Raw genomic sequence first — 17,605 nt, forward strand, 5'->3', positions numbered from 1 at the left:
GAAGTTTAATCGCCGGCAAACGAAAACCTGCGATTTCCCGTAAATCCCGGACTCGGCCCGTTTAGTCAAAAGTATACAAAGAAAGTACCCTGTGAGTAAACTCATTTCCAGAACGGTTTTTTTAATTATTTTTTCACCACTAAAACGCATAAGACTTGTAGTTTACAAAATTGTTTTCATTTCTGATGAGACGCTGAATAAAAGAAGTTTAATCGCCGGCAAACGAAAACCCGCGATTTCCCGTAAATCCCAGGCTTGGCCCGTATAGTCAAAAGTATACAAAGATAGTACCCAGGGAGTAAACTCATTTCCAGAACGGTTTTTTTAATTATTTTTTCACCACTAAAACGCATAAGACTTGTAGTTTACAAAGTTGTTTTTAGACGCTGAATAAAAGAAGTTTAATCGCCGGCAAACGAAAACCCGCGATTTCCCGTAAATCCCGGACTCGGCCCGTATAGTCAAAAGTATAAAAGAAAGTACCCAGGGAGTAAACTCATTTCCCGAACGATTTTTTAAAATATTTTTTCACCACTAAAACGCATGAGACTTGTAGTTTTCAGAAATCTTTTCATTTTTGATGAGACGCTTAATGAAAGTGGTTTAATCGCCGGCAAACGAAAACCTGCCATTTCCAGTAAATCCAGGACTCGGCCAGTATAGTCAAAAGTATACAAAGAAAATACCCAGGGTGTAAACTCATTTCTCGAACGATTTTTTAAATTATTTTTTCACCACTAAAACGCATGAGAATTGTAGTTTTCAAAAATGTTTTCATTTTTGATGAGACGCTGAATAAAAGAAGTTTAATCGCCGGCAAACCAAAACCTGCGATTTTCCGTAAATCCCAGACTCGGCCCGTATAGTCAAAAGTATACAAAGAAAGTACCCAGGGAGTAAACTCATTTCCCAAACGATTTTTTAAATTATTATTTTACCACTAAAGCCCATGAGACTTGTAGTTTTTAAAAATGTTTTCATTTTTGATGAGACGCTGAATAAAAGAAGTTTAATCGCCGGCAAACGAAAACCCGCGATTTCCCGTAAATCCCGGTCTCGGCCCGTATAGTCAAAAGTATACAAAGAAAATACCCATGGTGTAAACTCATATCCGGAACGATTTTTTAAATTATCTTTTCACCACTAAAACGCATGAGACTTGTAGTTTTCAAAAATGTTTTCATTTTTGATGAGACGCTGAATAAAAGAAGTTTAATCGCCGGCAAACGAAAACCTGCGATTTCCCGTAAATCCCGGACTCGGCCCGTATAGTCAAAAGTATACAAAGAAAGTACCCAGGGAGTAAACTCATTTCCCAAACGATTTTTTAAATTATTATTTTACCACTAAAGCCCTTGAGACTGGTAGTTTTTAAAAATGCTTTCATTTTTGATGAGACGCTGAATAAAAGAAGTTTAATCACCGGCAAACGAAAACCCGCGATTTCCCGTAAATCCCGGTCTCGGCCCGTATAGTCAAAAGTATACAAAGAAAGTACCCAGGGTGTAAACTCATTTCCGTAACGATTTTTTAATTTTTTTTTTCACCACTAAAACGCATGAGACTTGTAGTTTTCAAAAATGTTTTCATTTTTGATGAGACGCTGAATAAAAGAAGTTTAATCGCCGGCAAACGAAAACCTGCGATTTCCCGTAAATCCCGGACTCGGCCCGTATAGTCAAAAGTATACAAAGAAAGTACCCAGGGAGTAAACTCATTTCCCAAACGATTTTTTAAATTATTATTTTACCACTAAAGCCCTTGAGACTGGTAGTTTTTAAAAATGCTTTCATTTTTGATGAGACGCTGAATAAAAGAAGTTTAATCACCGGCAAACGAAAACCCGCGATTTCCCGTAAATCCCGGTCTCGGCCCGTATAGTCAAAAGTATACAAAGAAAGTACCCAGGGTGTAAACTCATTTCCGTAACGATTTTTTAATTTTTTTTTTCACCACTAAAACGCATGAGACTTGTAGTTTTCAAAAATGTTTTCATTTTTGATGAGACGCTGAATAAAAGAAGTTTAATCGCCGGCAAGCGAAAACCCGCGATTTCCCGTAAATCCCGGACTCGGCCCGTATAGTTAAAAGTATACAAGGAAAGTACCCAGTGAGTAAACTCATTTCCCGAACGAATTTTTAAATGATTTTTTCACCACTAAAACGTATGAGACTTGTAGTTTTTAAAAATGTTTTCATTTTTGATGAGACGCTGAATAAAAGAAGTTTAATCGCCGGCAAACGAAAACCTGCGATTTCCCGTAAATCCCGGACTCGGCCCGTATAGTCAAAAGTATACAAAGAAAGTACCCAGGGAGTAAACTCATTTCCCAAACGATTTTTTAAATTATTATTTCACCACTAAAGCCCATGAGACTTGTAGTTTTTAAAAATGTTTTCATTTTTGATGAGACGCTGAATAAAAGAAGTTTAATCGCCGGCAAACTAAAACCCGCAATTTCCCGTAAATCCCGGTCTCGGCCCGTATAGTCAAAAGTATACAAGGAAAGTACCCAGTGAGTAAACTCATTTCCCTAACGAATTTTTAAATTATTTTTTACCACTAAAACGCATGAGACTTGTAGTTTTCAAAAATGTTTTCATTTTTGATGAGACGCTGAATAAAAGAAGTTTAATCGCCGGCAAACGAAAACCTGCGATTTCCCGTAAATCCTGGGCTCGGCCTGTATAGTCAAAAGTATACAAAGAAAGTACCCAGTGAGTAAACTCATTTCCCAAACGATTTTTTAAATTATTATTTCACCACTAAAGCCCATGAGACTTGCAGTTTTTAAAAATGTTTTCATTTTCGATGAGAGGCTGAATAAAAGAAGTTTAATCGCCGGCAAACGAAAACCCGCGATTTCCCGTAAATCCCGGACTCGGCCCGTATAGTTAAAAGTATACAAGGAAAGTACCCAGTGAGTAAACTCATTTCCCGAACGAATTTTTAAATGATTTTTTCACCACTAAAACGTATGAGACTTGTAGTTTTCAAAAATGTTTTCATTTCTGATGAGACGCTGAATAAAAGAAGTTTAATCGCCGGCAAACGAAAACCTGCGATTTCCCGTAAATCCCGGACTCGGCCCGTATAGTCAAAAGTATACAAAGAAAGTACCCAGGGAGTAAACTCATTTCCCAAACGATTTTTTAAATTATTATTTCACTACTAAAGCCCATGAGACTTGAAGTTTTTAAAAATGTTTTCATTTTTGATGAGACGCTGAATAAAAGAAGTTTAATCGCCGGCAAACGAAAACCCGCAATTTCCCGTAAATCCCGGTCTCGGCCCGTATAGTCAAAAGTATACAAGGAAAGTACCCAGTGAGTAAACTCATTTCCCTAACGAATTTTTAAATTATTTTTTTACCACTAAAACGCATGAGACTTGTAGTTTTCAAAAATGTTTTCATTTTTGATGAGACGCTGAATAAAAGAAGTTTAATCGCCGGCAAACGAAAACCTGCGATTTCCCGTAAATCCCGGACTCGGCCCGTATAGTCAAAAGTATACAAAGAAAGTACCCAGGGAGTAAACTCATTTCCCAAACGATTTTTTAAATTATTATTTCACCACTAAAGCCCATGAGACTTGTAGTTTTTAAAAATGTTTTCATTTTTGATGAGACGCTGAATAAAAGAAGTTTAATCGCCGGCAAACTAAAACCCGCAATTTCCCGTAAATCCCGGTCTCGGCCCGTATAGTCAAAAGTATACAAGGAAAGTACCCAGTGAGTAAACTCATTTCCCTAACGAATTTTTAAATTATTTTTTACCACTAAAACGCATGAGACTTGTAGTTTTCAAAAATGTTTTCATTTTTGATGAGACGCTGAATAAAAGAAGTTTAATCGCCGGCAAACGAAAACCTGCGATTTCCCGTAAATCCTGGGCTCGGCCTGTATAGTCAAAAGTATACAAAGAAAGTACCCAGTGAGTAAACTCATTTCCCAAACGATTTTTTAAATTATTATTTCACCACTAAAGCCCATGAGACTTGCAGTTTTTAAAAATGTTTTCATTTTCGATGAGAGGCTGAATAAAAGAAGTTTAATCGCCGGCAAACGAAAACCCGCGATTTCCCGTAAATCCCGGACTCGGCCCGTATAGTTAAAAGTATACAAGGAAAGTACCCAGTGAGTAAACTCATTTCCCGAACGAATTTTTAAATGATTTTTTCACCACTAAAACGTATGAGACTTGTAGTTTTCAAAAATGTTTTCATTTCTGATGAGACGCTGAATAAAAGAAGTTTAATCGCCGGCAAACGAAAACCTGCGATTTCCCGTAAATCCCGGACTCGGCCCGTATAGTCAAAAGTATACAAAGAAAGTACCCAGGGAGTAAACTCATTTCCCAAACGATTTTTTAAATTATTATTTCACTACTAAAGCCCATGAGACTTGAAGTTTTTAAAAATGTTTTCATTTTTGATGAGACGCTGAATAAAAGAAGTTTAATCGCCGGCAAACGAAAACCCGCAATTTCCCGTAAATCCCGGTCTCGGCCCGTATAGTCAAAAGTATACAAGGAAAGTACCCAGTGAGTAAACTCATTTCCCTAACGAATTTTTAAATTATTTTTTTACCACTAAAACGCATGAGACTTGTAGTTTTCAAAAATGTTTTCATTTTTGATGAGACGCTGAATAAAAGAAGTTTAATCGCCGGTAAACGAAAACCTGCGATTTCCCGTAAATCCTGGGCTCGGCCCGTATAGTCAAAAGTATACAAAGAAAGTACCCAGGGAGTAAACTCATTTCCAAACGATTTTTTAAATTATTATTTCACCACCAAAGCCCATGAGACTTGTAGTTTTTAAAAATGTTTTCATTTTCGATGAGAGGCTGAATAAAAGAAGTTTAATCGCCGGCAAACGAAAACCCGCGATTTCCCGTAAATCCCGGACTCGGCCCGTATAGTTAAAAGTATACAAGGAAAGTACCCAGTGAGTAAACTCATTTCCCGAACGAATTTTTAAATGATTTTTTCACCACTAAAACGTATGAGACTTGTAGTTTTCAAAAATGTTTTCATTTTTGATGAGACGCTGAATAAAAGAAGTTTAATCGCCGGCAAACGAAAACCTGCGATTTCCCGTAAATCCCGGACTCAGCCCGTATAGTCAAAAGTATACAAAGAAAGTACCCAGGGAGTAAACTCATTTCCCAAACGATTTTTTAAATTATTATTTCACCACTAAAGCCCATGAGACTTGTAGTTTTTAAAAATGTTTTCATTTTTGATGAGACGCTGAATAAAAGAAGTTTAATCGCCGGCAAACTAAAACCCACAATTTCCCGTAAATCCCGGTCTCGGCCCGTATAGTCAAAAGTATACAAGGAAAGTACCCAGTGAGTAAACTCATTTCCCTAACGAATTTTTAAATTATTTTTTTACCACTAAAACGCATGAGACTTGTAGTTTTCAAAAATGTTTTCATTTTTGATGAGACGCTGAATAAAAGAAGTTTAATCGCCGGCAAACGAAAACCTGCGATTTCCCGTAAATCCCGGACTCGGCCCGTATAGTCAAAAGTATACAAAGAGAGTACCAAGGGTGTAAACTCATTTCCCGAACGATTTTTTAAATTATTTTTTCACCACTAAAACGCATGAGACTTGTAGTTTTCAAAAAAGTTTTCATTTTTGATGAGACGCTGAATAAAAGAAGTTTAATCGCCGGCAAACGAAAACCTGCGATTTCCTGTAAATCCCGGACTCGGCCCGAATAGTCAAAAGTATACAAAGAAAGTACCCAGGGAGTAAACTCATTTCCCTAACGAATTTTTAAATTATTTTTTCACCACTAAAACGCATGAGACTTGTAGTTTTCAAAAATGTTTTCATTTTTGATGAGACGCTGAATAAAAGAAGTTTAATAGCTGGCAAACGAAAACCTGCGATATCCCGTAAATCCCGGACTCGGCCCGTATAGTCAAAAGTATACAAAGAGAGTACCAAGGGTGTAAACTCATTTCCCGAACGATTTTTTAAGTTATTATTTCACCACTAAAGCCCATGAGACTTGTAGTTTTTAAAAATGTTTTCATTTTTGATGAGACGCTGAATACAAGAAGTTTAATCGCCGGCAAACTAAAACCCACAATTTCCCGTAAATCCCGGTCTCGGCCCGTATAGTCAAAAGTATACAAGGAAAGTACCCAGTGAGTAAACTCATTTCCCTAACGAATTTTTAAATTATTTTTTTACCACTAAAACGCATGAGACTTGTAGTTTTCAAAAATGTTTTCATTTTTGATGAGACGCTGAATAAAAGAAGTTTAATCGCCGGCAAACGAAAACCTGCGATTTCCCGTAAATCCCGGACTCGGCCCGTATAGTCAAAAGTATACAAAGAGAGTACCAAGGGTGTAAACTCATTTCCCGAACGATTTTTTAAATTATTTTTTCACCACTAAAACGCATGAGACTTGTAGTTTTCAAAAAAGTTTTCATTTTTGATGAGACGCTGAATAAAAGAAGTTTAATCGCCGGCAAACAAAAACCTGCGATTTCCCGTAAATCCCGGACTCGGCCCGAATAGTCAAAAGTATACAAAGAAAGTACCCAGGGAGTAAACTCATTTCCCTAACGAATTTTTAAATTATTTTTTCACCACTAAAACGCATGAGACTTGTAGTTTTCAAAAATGTTTTCATTTTTGATGAGACGCTGAATAAAAGAAGTTTAATAGCTGGCAAACGAAAACCTGCGATTTCCCGTAAATCCCGGACTCGGCCCGTATAGTCAAAAGTATACAAAGAGAGTACCAAGGGTGTAAACTCATTTCCCGAACGATTTTTTAAATTATTTTTTCACCACTAAAACGCATGAGACTTGTAGTTTTCAAAAAAGTTTTCATTTTTGATGAGACGCTGAATAAAAGAAGTTTAATCGCCGGCAAACTAAAACCCGCAATTTCCCGTAAATCCCGGTCTCGGCCCGTATAGTCAAAAGTATACAAGGAAAGTACCCAGTGAGTAAACTCATTTCCCTAACGAATTTTTAAATTATTTTTTACCACTAAAACGCATGAGACTTGTAGTTTTCAAAAATGTTTTCATTTTTGATGAGACGCTGAATAAAAGAAGTTTAATCGCCGGCAAACGAAAACCTGCGATTTCCCGTAAATCCTGGGCTCGGCCTGTATAGTCAAAAGTATACAAAGAAAGTACCCAGTGAGTAAACTCATTTCCCAAACGATTTTTTAAATTATTATTTCACCACTAAAGCCCATGAGACTTGCAGTTTTTAAAAATGTTTTCATTTTCGATGAGAGGCTGAATAAAAGAAGTTTAATCGCCGGCAAACGAAAACCCGCGATTTCCCGTAAATCCCGGACTCGGCCCGTATAGTTAAAAGTATACAAGGAAAGTACCCAGTGAGTAAACTCATTTCCCGAACGAATTTTTAAATGATTTTTTCACCACTAAAACGTATGAGACTTGTAGTTTTCAAAAATGTTTTCATTTCTGATGAGACGCTGAATAAAAGAAGTTTAATCGCCGGCAAACGAAAACCTGCGATTTCCCGTAAATCCCGGACTCGGCCCGTATAGTCAAAAGTATACAAAGAAAGTACCCAGGGAGTAAACTCATTTCCCAAACGATTTTTTAAATTATTATTTCACTACTAAAGCCCATGAGACTTGAAGTTTTTAAAAATGTTTTCATTTTTGATGAGACGCTGAATAAAAGAAGTTTAATCGCCGGCAAACGAAAACCTGCAATTTCCCGTAAATCCCGGTCTCGGCCCGTATAGTCAAAAGTATACAAGGAAAGTACCCAGTGAGTAAACTCATTTCCCTAACGAATTTTTAAATTATTTTTTTACCACTAAAACGCATGAGACTTGTAGTTTTCAAAAATGTTTTCATTTTTGATGAGACGCTGAATAAAAGAAGTTTAATCGCCGGTAAACGAAAACCTGCGATTTCCCGTAAATCCTGGGCTCGGCCCGTATAGTCAAAAGTATACAAAGAAAGTACCCAGGGAGTAAACTCATTTCCCAAACGATTTTTTAAATTATTATTTCACCACCAAAGCCCATGAGACTTGTAGTTTTTAAAAATGTTTTCATTTTCGATGAGAGGCTGAATAAAAGAAGTTTAATCGCCGGCAAACGAAAACCCGCGATTTCCCGTAAATCCCGGACTCGGCCCGTATAGTTAAAAGTATACAAGGAAAGTACCCAGTGAGTAAACTCATTTCCCGAACGAATTTTTAAATGATTTTTTCACCACTAAAACGTATGAGACTTGTAGTTTTCAAAAATGTTTTCATTTTTGATGAGACGCTGAATAAAAGAAGTTTAATCGCCGGCAAACGAAAACCTGCGATTTCCCGTAAATCCCGGACTCAGCCCGTATAGTCAAAAGTATACAAAGAAAGTACCCAGGGAGTAAACTCATTTCCCAAACGATTTTTTAAATTATTATTTCACCACTAAAGCCCATGAGACTTGTAGTTTTTAAAAATGTTTTCATTTTTGATGAGACGCTGAATAAAAGAAGTTTAATCGCCGGCAAACTAAAACCCACAATTTCCCGTAAATCCCGGTCTCGGCCCGTATAGTCAAAAGTATACAAGGAAAGTACCCAGTGAGTAAACTCATTTCCCTAACGAATTTTTAAATTATTTTTTTACCACTAAAACGCATGAGACTTGTAGTTTTCAAAAATGTTTTCATTTTTGATGAGACGCTGAATAAAAGAAGTTTAATCGCCGGCAAACGAAAACCTGCGATTTCCCGTAAATCCCGGACTCGGCCCGTATAGTCAAAAGTATACAAAGAGAGTACCAAGGGTGTAAACTCATTTCCCGAACGATTTTTTAAATTATTTTTTCACCACTAAAACGCATGAGACTTGTAGTTTTCAAAAAAGTTTTCATTTTTGATGAGACGCTGAATAAAAGAAGTTTAATCGCCGGCAAACGAAAACCTGCGATTTCCTGTAAATCCCGGACTCGGCCCGAATAGTCAAAAGTATACAAAGAAAGTACCCAGGGAGTAAACTCATTTCCCTAACGAATTTTTAAATTATTTTTTCACCACTAAAACGCATGAGACTTGTAGTTTTCAAAAATGTTTTCATTTTTGATGAGACGCTGAATAAAAGAAGTTTAATAGCTGGCAAACGAAAACCTGCGATATCCCGTAAATCCCGGACTCGGCCCGTATAGTCAAAAGTATACAAAGAGAGTACCAAGGGTGTAAACTCATTTCCCGAACGATTTTTTAAGTTATTATTTCACCACTAAAGCCCATGAGACTTGTAGTTTTTAAAAATGTTTTCATTTTTGATGAGACGCTGAATACAAGAAGTTTAATCGCCGGCAAACTAAAACCCACAATTTCCCGTAAATCCCGGTCTCGGCCCGTATAGTCAAAAGTATACAAGGAAAGTACCCAGTGAGTAAACTCATTTCCCTAACGAATTTTTAAATTATTTTTTTACCACTAAAACGCATGAGACTTGTAGTTTTCAAAAATGTTTTCATTTTTGATGAGACGCTGAATAAAAGAAGTTTAATCGCCGGCAAACGAAAACCTGCGATTTCCCGTAAATCCCGGACTCGGCCCGTATAGTCAAAAGTATACAAAGAGAGTACCAAGGGTGTAAACTCATTTCCCGAACGATTTTTTAAATTATTTTTTCACCACTAAAACGCATGAGACTTGTAGTTTTCAAAAAAGTTTTCATTTTTGATGAGACGCTGAATAAAAGAAGTTTAATCGCCGGCAAACAAAAACCTGCGATTTCCCGTAAATCCCGGACTCGGCCCGAATAGTCAAAAGTATACAAAGAAAGTACCCAGGGAGTAAACTCATTTCCCTAACGAATTTTTAAATTATTTTTTCACCACTAAAACGCATGAGACTTGTAGTTTTCAAAAATGTTTTCATTTTTGATGAGACGCTGAATAAAAGAAGTTTAATAGCTGGCAAACGAAAACCTGCGATTTCCCGTAAATCCCGGACTCGGCCCGTATAGTCAAAAGTATACAAAAGAGAGTACCAAGGGTGTAAACTCATTTCCCGAACGATTTTTTAAATTATTTTTTCACCACTAAAACGCATGAGACTTGTAGTTTTCAAAAAAGTTTTCATTTTTGATGAGACGCTGAATAAAAGAAGTTTAATCGCCGGCAAACGAAAACCTGCGATTTCCCGTAAATCCCGGACTCGGCCCGTATAGTCAAAAGTATACAAAGAATGTACCCAGGGAGTAAACTCATTTCCCGAACGATTTTTTAAATGATTATTTCACCAGTAAAGCCCATGAGACTTGTAGTTTTTAAAAATGTTTTCATTTTTGATGAGACGCTGAATAAAAGAAGTTTAATCGCCGGCAAACTAAAACCCACAATTTCCCGTAAATCCCGGTCTCGGCCCGTATAGTCAAAAGTATACAAGGAAAGTACCCAGTGAGTAAACTCATTTCCCTAACGAATTTTTAAATTATTTTTTTACCACTAAAACGCATGAGACTTGTAGTTTTCAAAAATGTTTTCATTTTTGATGAGACGCTGAATAAAAGAAGTTTAATCGCCGGCAAACGAAAACCTGCGATTTCCCGTAAATCCCGGACTCGGCCCGTATAGTCAAAAGTATACAAAGAGAGTACCAAGGGTGTAAACTCATTTCCCGAACGATTTTTTAAATTATTTTTTCACCACTAAAACGCATGAGCTTGTAGTTTTCAAAAATGTTTTCATTTTTGATGAGACGCTGAATAAAAGAAGTTTAATAGCTGGCAAACGAAAACCTGCGATTTCCCGTAAATCCCGGACTCAGCCCGTATAGTCAAAAGTATACAAAGAAAGTACCCAGGGAGTAAACTCATTTCCCAAACGATTTTTTAAATGATTATTTCACCACTAAAGCCCATGAGACTTGTAGTTTTTAAAAATGTTTTCATTTTTGATGAGACGCTGAATAAAAGAAGTTTAATCGCCGGCAAACTAAAACCCACAATTTCCCGTAAATCCCGGTCTCGGCCCGTATAGTCAAAAGTATACAAGGAAAGTACCCAGTGAGTAAACTCATTTCCCTAACGAATTTTTAAATTATTTTTTTACCACTAAAACGCATGAGACTTGTAGTTTTCAAAAATGTTTTCATTTTTGATGAGACGCTGAATAAAAGAAGTTTAATCGCCGGCAAACGAAAACCTGCGATTTCCCGTAAATCCCGGACTCGGCCCGTATAGTCAAAAGTATACAAAGAGAGTACCAAGGGTGTAAACTCATTTCCCGAACGATTTTTTAAATTATTTTTTCACCACTAAAACGCATAAGACTTGTAGTTTTCAAAAAAGTTTTCATTTTTGATGAGACGCTGAATAAAAGAAGTTTAATCGCCTGCAAACGAAAACCTGCGATTTCCCGTAAATCCCGGACTCGGCCCGAATAGTCAAAAGTATACAAAGAAAGTACCCAGGGAGTAAACTCATTTCCCTAACGAATTTTTAAATTATTTTTTCACCACTAAAACGCATGAGACTTGTAGTTTTCAAAAATGTTTTCATTTTTGATGAGACGCTGAATAAAAGAAGTTTAATAGCTGGCAAACGAAAACCTGCGATTTCCCGTAAATCCCGGACTCGGCCCGTATAGTCAAAAGTATACAAAGAGAGTACCAAGGGTGTAAACTCATTTCCCGAACGATTTTTTAAGTTATTATTTCACCACTAAAGCCCATGAGACTTGTAGTTTTTAAAAATGTTTTCATTTTTGATGAGACGCTGAATACAAGAAGTTTAATCGCCGGCAAACTAAAACCCACAATTTCCCGTAAATCCCGGTCTCGGCCCGTATAGTCAAAAGTATACAAGGAAAGTACCCAGTGAGTAAACTCATTTCCCTAACGAATTTTTAAATTATTTTTTTACCACTAAAACGCATGAGACTTGTAGTTTTCAAAAATGTTTTCATTTTTGATGAGACGCTGAATAAAAGAAGTTTAATCGCCGGCAAACGAAAACCTGCGATTTCCCGTAAATCCCGGACTCGGCCCGTATAGTCAAAAGTATACAAAGAGAGTACCAAGGGTGTAAACTCATTTCCCGAACGATTTTTTAAATTATTTTTTCACCACTAAAACGCATGAGACTTGTAGTTTTCAAAAATGTTTTCATTTTTGATGAGACGCTGAATAAAAGAAGTTTAATAGCTGGCAAACGAAAACCTGCGATTTCCCGTAAATCCCGGACTCGGCCCGTATAGTCAAAAGTATACAAAGAGAGTACCAAGGGTGTAAACTCATTTCCCGAACGATTTTTTAAATTATTTTTTCACCACTAAAACGCATGAGACTTGTAGTTTTCAAAAAAGTTTTCATTTTTGATGAGACGCTGAATAAAAGAAGTTTAATCGCCGGCAAACGAAAACCTGCGATTTCCCGTAAATCCCGGACTCGGCCCGTATAGTCAAAAGTATACAAAGAATGTACCCAGGGAGTAAACTCATTTCCCGAACGATTTTTTAAATGATTATTTCACCAGTAAAGCCCATGAGACTTGTAGTTTTTAAAAATGTTTTCATTTTTGATGAGACGCTGAATAAAAGAAGTTTAATCGCCGGCAAACTAAAACCCACAATTTCCCGTAAATCCCGGTCTCGGCCCGTATAGTCAAAAGTATACAAGGAAAGTACCCAGTGAGTAAACTCATTTCCCTAACGAATTTTTAAATTATTTTTTTACCCCTAAAACGCATGAGACTTGTAGTTTTCAAAAATGTTTTCATTTTTGATGAGACGCTGAATAAAAGAAGTTTAATCGCCGGCAAACGAAAACCTGCGATTTCCCGTAAATCCCGGACTCGGCCCGTATAGTCAAAAGTATACAAAGAGAGTACCAAGGGTGTAAACTCATTTCCCGAACGATTTTTTAAATTATTTTTTCACCACTAAAACGCATGAGCTTGTAGTTTTCAAAAATGTTTTCATTTTTGATGAGACGCTGAATAAAAGAAGTTTAATAGCTGGCAAACGAAAACCTGCGATTTCCCGTAAATCCCGGACTCAGCCCGTATAGTCAAAAGTATACAAAGAAAGTACCCAGGGAGTAAACTCATTTCCCAAACGATTTTTTAAATGATTATTTCACCACTAAAGCCCATGAGACTTGTAGTTTTTAAAAATGTTTTCATTTTTGATGAGACGCTGAATAAAAGAAGTTTAATCGCCGGCAAACTAAAACCCACAATTTCCCGTAAATCCCGGTCTCGGCCCGTATAGTCAAAAGTATACAAGGAAAGTACCCAGTGAGTAAACTCATTTCCCTAACGAATTTTTAAATTATTTTTTTACCACTAAAACGCATGAGACTTGTAGTTTTCAAAAATGTTTTCATTTTTGATGAGACGCTGAATAAAAGAAGTTTAATCGCCGGCAAACGAAAACCTGCGATTTCCCGTAAATCCCGGACTCGGCCCGTATAGTCAAAAGTATACAAAGAGAGTACCAAGGGTGTAAACTCATTTCCCGAACGATTTTTTAAATTATTTTTTCACCACTAAAACGCATAAGACTTGTAGTTTTCAAAAAAGTTTTCATTTTTGATGAGACGCTGAATAAAAGAAGTTTAATCGCCTGCAAACGAAAACCTGCGATTTCCCGTAAATCCCGGACTCGGCCCGAATAGTCAAAAGTATACAAAGAAAGTACCCAGGGAGTAAACTCATTTCCCTAACGAATTTTTAAATTATTTTTTCACCACTAAAACGCATGAGACTTGTAGTTTTCAAAAATGTTTTCATTTTTGATGAGACGCTGAATAAAAGAAGTTTAATAGCTGGCAAACGAAAACCTGCGATTTCCCGTAAATCCCGGACTCGGCCCGTATAGTCAAAAGTATACAAAGAGAGTACCAAGGGTGTAAACTCATTTCCCGAACGATTTTTTAAGTTATTATTTCACCACTAAAGCCCATGAGACTTGTAGTTTTTAAAAATGTTTTCATTTTTGATGAGACGCTGAATACAAGAAGTTTAATCGCCGGCAAACTAAAACCCACAATTTCCCGTAAATCCCGGTCTCGGCCCGTATAGTCAAAAGTATACAAGGAAAGTACCCAGTGAGTAAACTCATTTCCCTAACGAATTTTTAAATTATTTTTTTACCACTAAAACGCATGAGACTTGTAGTTTTCAAAAATGTTTTCATTTTTGATGAGACGCTGAATAAAAGAAGTTTAATCGCCGGCAAACGAAAACCTGCGATTTCCCGTAAATCCCGGACTCGGCCCGTATAGTCAAAAGTATACAAAGAGAGTACCAAGGGTGTAAACTCATTTCCCGAACGATTTTTTAAATTATTTTTTCACCACTAAAACGCATGAGACTTGTAGTTTTCAAAAAAGTTTTCATTTTTGATGAGACGCTGAATAAAAGAAGTTTAATCGCCGGCAAACAAAAACCTGCGATTTCCCGTAAATCCCGGACTCGGCCCGAATAGTCAAAAGTATACAAAGAAAGTACCCAGGGAGTAAACTCATTTCCCTAACGAATTTTTAAATTATTTTTTCACCACTAAAACGCATGAGACTTGTAGTTTTCAAAAATGTTTTCATTTTTGATGAGACGCTGAATAAAAGAAGTTTAATAGCTGGCAAACGAAAACCTGCGATTTCCCGTAAATCTCGGACTCGGCCCGTATAGTCAAAAGTTTACAAAGAGAGTACCAAGGGTGTAAACTCATTTCCCGAACGATTTTTTAAATTATTTTTTCACCACTAAAACGCATGAGACTTGTAGTTTTCAAAAATGTTTTCATTTTTGATGAGACGCTGAATAAAAGAAGTTTAATCGCCGGCAAGCGAAAACCCGCGATTTCCCGTAAATCCCGGACTCGGCCCGTATAGTTAAAAGTATACAAGGAAAGTACCCAGTGAGTAAACTCATTTCCCGAACGAATTTTTAAATGATTTTTTCACCACTAAAACGTATGAGACTTGTAGTTTTTAAAAATGTTTTCATTTTTGATGAGACGCTGAATAAAAGAAGTTTAATCGCCGGCAAACGAAAACCTGCGATTTCCCGTAAATCCCGGACTCGGCCCGTATAGTCAAAAGTATACAAAGAAAGTACCCAGGGAGTAAACTCATTTCCCAAACGATTTTTTAAATTATTATTTCACCACTAAAGCCCATGAGACTTGTAGTTTTTAAAAATGTTTTCATTTTTGATGAGACGCTGAATAAAAGAAGTTTAATCGCCGGCAAACTAAAACCCGCAATTTCCCGTAAATCCCGGTCTCGGCCCGTATAGTCAAAAGTATACAAGGAAAGTACCCAGTGAGTAAACTCATTTCCCTAACGAATTTTTAAATTATTTTTTACCACTAAAACGCATGAGACTTGTAGTTTTCAAAAATGTTTTCATTTTTGATGAGACGCTGAATAAAAGAAGTTTAATCGCCGGCAAACGAAAACCTGCGATTTCCCGTAAATCCTGGGCTCGGCCTGTATAGTCAAAAGTATACAAAGAAAGTACCCAGTGAGTAAACTCATTTCCCAAACGATTTTTTAAATTATTATTTCACCACTAAAGCCCATGAGACTTGCAGTTTTTAAAAATGTTTTCATTTTCGATGAGAGGCTGAATAAAAGAAGTTTAATCGCCGGCAAACGAAAACCCGCGATTTCCCGTAAATCCCGGACTCGGCCCGTATAGTTAAAAGTATACAAGGAAAGTACCCAGTGAGTAAACTCATTTCCCGAACGAATTTTTAAATGATTTTTTCACCACTAAAACGTATGAGACTTGTAGTTTTCAAAAATGTTTTCATTTCTGATGAGACGCTGAATAAAAGAAGTTTAATCGCCGGCAAACGAAAACCTGCGATTTCCCGTAAATCCCGGACTCGGCCCGTATAGTCAAAAGTATACAAAGAAAGTACCCAGGGAGTAAACTCATTTCCCAAACGATTTTTTAAATTATTATTTCACTACTAAAGCCCATGAGACTTGAAGTTTTTAAAAATGTTTTCATTTTTGATGAGACGCTGAATAAAAGAAGTTTAATCGCCGGCAAACGAAAACCCGCAATTTCCCGTAAATCCCGGTCTCGGCCCGTATAGTCAAAAGTATACAAGGAAAGTACCCAGTGAGTAAACTCATTTCCCTAACGAATTTTTAAATTATTTTTTTACCACTAAAACGCATGAGACTTGTAGTTTTCAAAAATGTTTTCATTTTTGATGAGACGCTGAATAAAAGAAGTTTAATCGCCGGTAAACGAAAACCTGCGATTTCCCGTAAATCCTGGGCTCGGCCCGTATAGTCAAAAGTATACAAAGAAAGTACCCAGGGAGTAAACTCATTTCCCAAACGATTTTTTAAATTATTATTTCACCACCAAAGCCCATGAGACTTGTAGTTTTTAAAAATGTTTTCATTTTCGATGAGAGGCTGAATAAAAGAAGTTTAATCGCCGGCAAACGAAAACCCGCGATTTCCCGTAAATCCCGGACTCGGCCCGTATAGTTAAAAGTATACAAGGAAAGTACCCAGTGAGTAAACTCATTTCCCGAACGAATTTTTAAATGATTTTTTCACCACTAAAACGTATGAGACTTGTAGTTTTCAAAAATGTTTTCATTTTTGATGAGACGCTGAATAAAAGAAGTTTAATCGCCGGCAAACGAAAACCTGCGATTTCCCGTAAATCCCGGACTCAGCCCGTATAGTCAAAAGTATACAAAGAAAGTACCCAGGGAGTAAACTCATTTCCCAAACGATTTTTTAAATTATTATTTCACCACTAAAGCCCATGAGACTTGTAGTTTTTAAAAATGTTTTCATTTTTGATGAGACGCTGAATAAAAGAAGTTTAATCGCCGGCAAACTAAAACCCACAATTTCCCGTAAATCCCGGTCTCGGCCCGTATAGTCAAAAGTATACAAGGAAAGTACCCAGTGAGTAAACTCATTTCCCTAACGAATTTTTAAATTATTTTTTTACCACTAAAACGCATGAGACTTGTAGTTTTCAAAAATGTTTTCATTTTTGATGAGACGCTGAATAAAAGAAGTTTAATCGCCGGCAAACGAAAACCTGCGATTTCCCGTAAATCCCGGACTCGGCCCGTATAGTCAAAAGTATACAAAGAGAGTACCAAGGGTGTAAACTCATTTCCCGAACGATTTTTTAAATTATTTTTTCACCACTAAAACGCATGAGACTTGTAGTTTTCAAAAAAGTTTTCATTTTTGATGAGACGCTGAATAAAAGAAGTTTAATCGCCGGCAAACGAAAACCTGCGATTTCCCGTAAATCCCGGACTCGGCCCGAATAGTCAAAAGTATACAAAGAAAGTACCCAGGGAGTAAACTCATTTCCCTAACGAATTTTTAAATTATTTTTTCACCACTAAAACGCATGAGACTTGTAGTTTTCAAAAATGTTTTCATTTTTGATGAGACGCTGAATAAAAGAAGTTTAATAGCTGGCAAACGAAAACCTGCGATATCCCGTAAATCCCGGACTCGGCCCGTATAGTCAAAAGTATACAAAGAGAGTACCAAGGGTGTAAACTCATTTCCCGAACGATTTTTTAAGTTATTATTTCACCACTAAAGCCCATGAGACTTGTAGTTT

Source organism: Hydractinia symbiolongicarpus, chromosome 2 (assembly GCF_029227915.1).
Source record: "Hydractinia symbiolongicarpus strain clone_291-10 chromosome 2, HSymV2.1, whole genome shotgun sequence".
In the NCBI taxonomy this organism is placed as follows: Eukaryota; Metazoa; Cnidaria; class Hydrozoa; order Anthoathecata; family Hydractiniidae; genus Hydractinia; species Hydractinia symbiolongicarpus.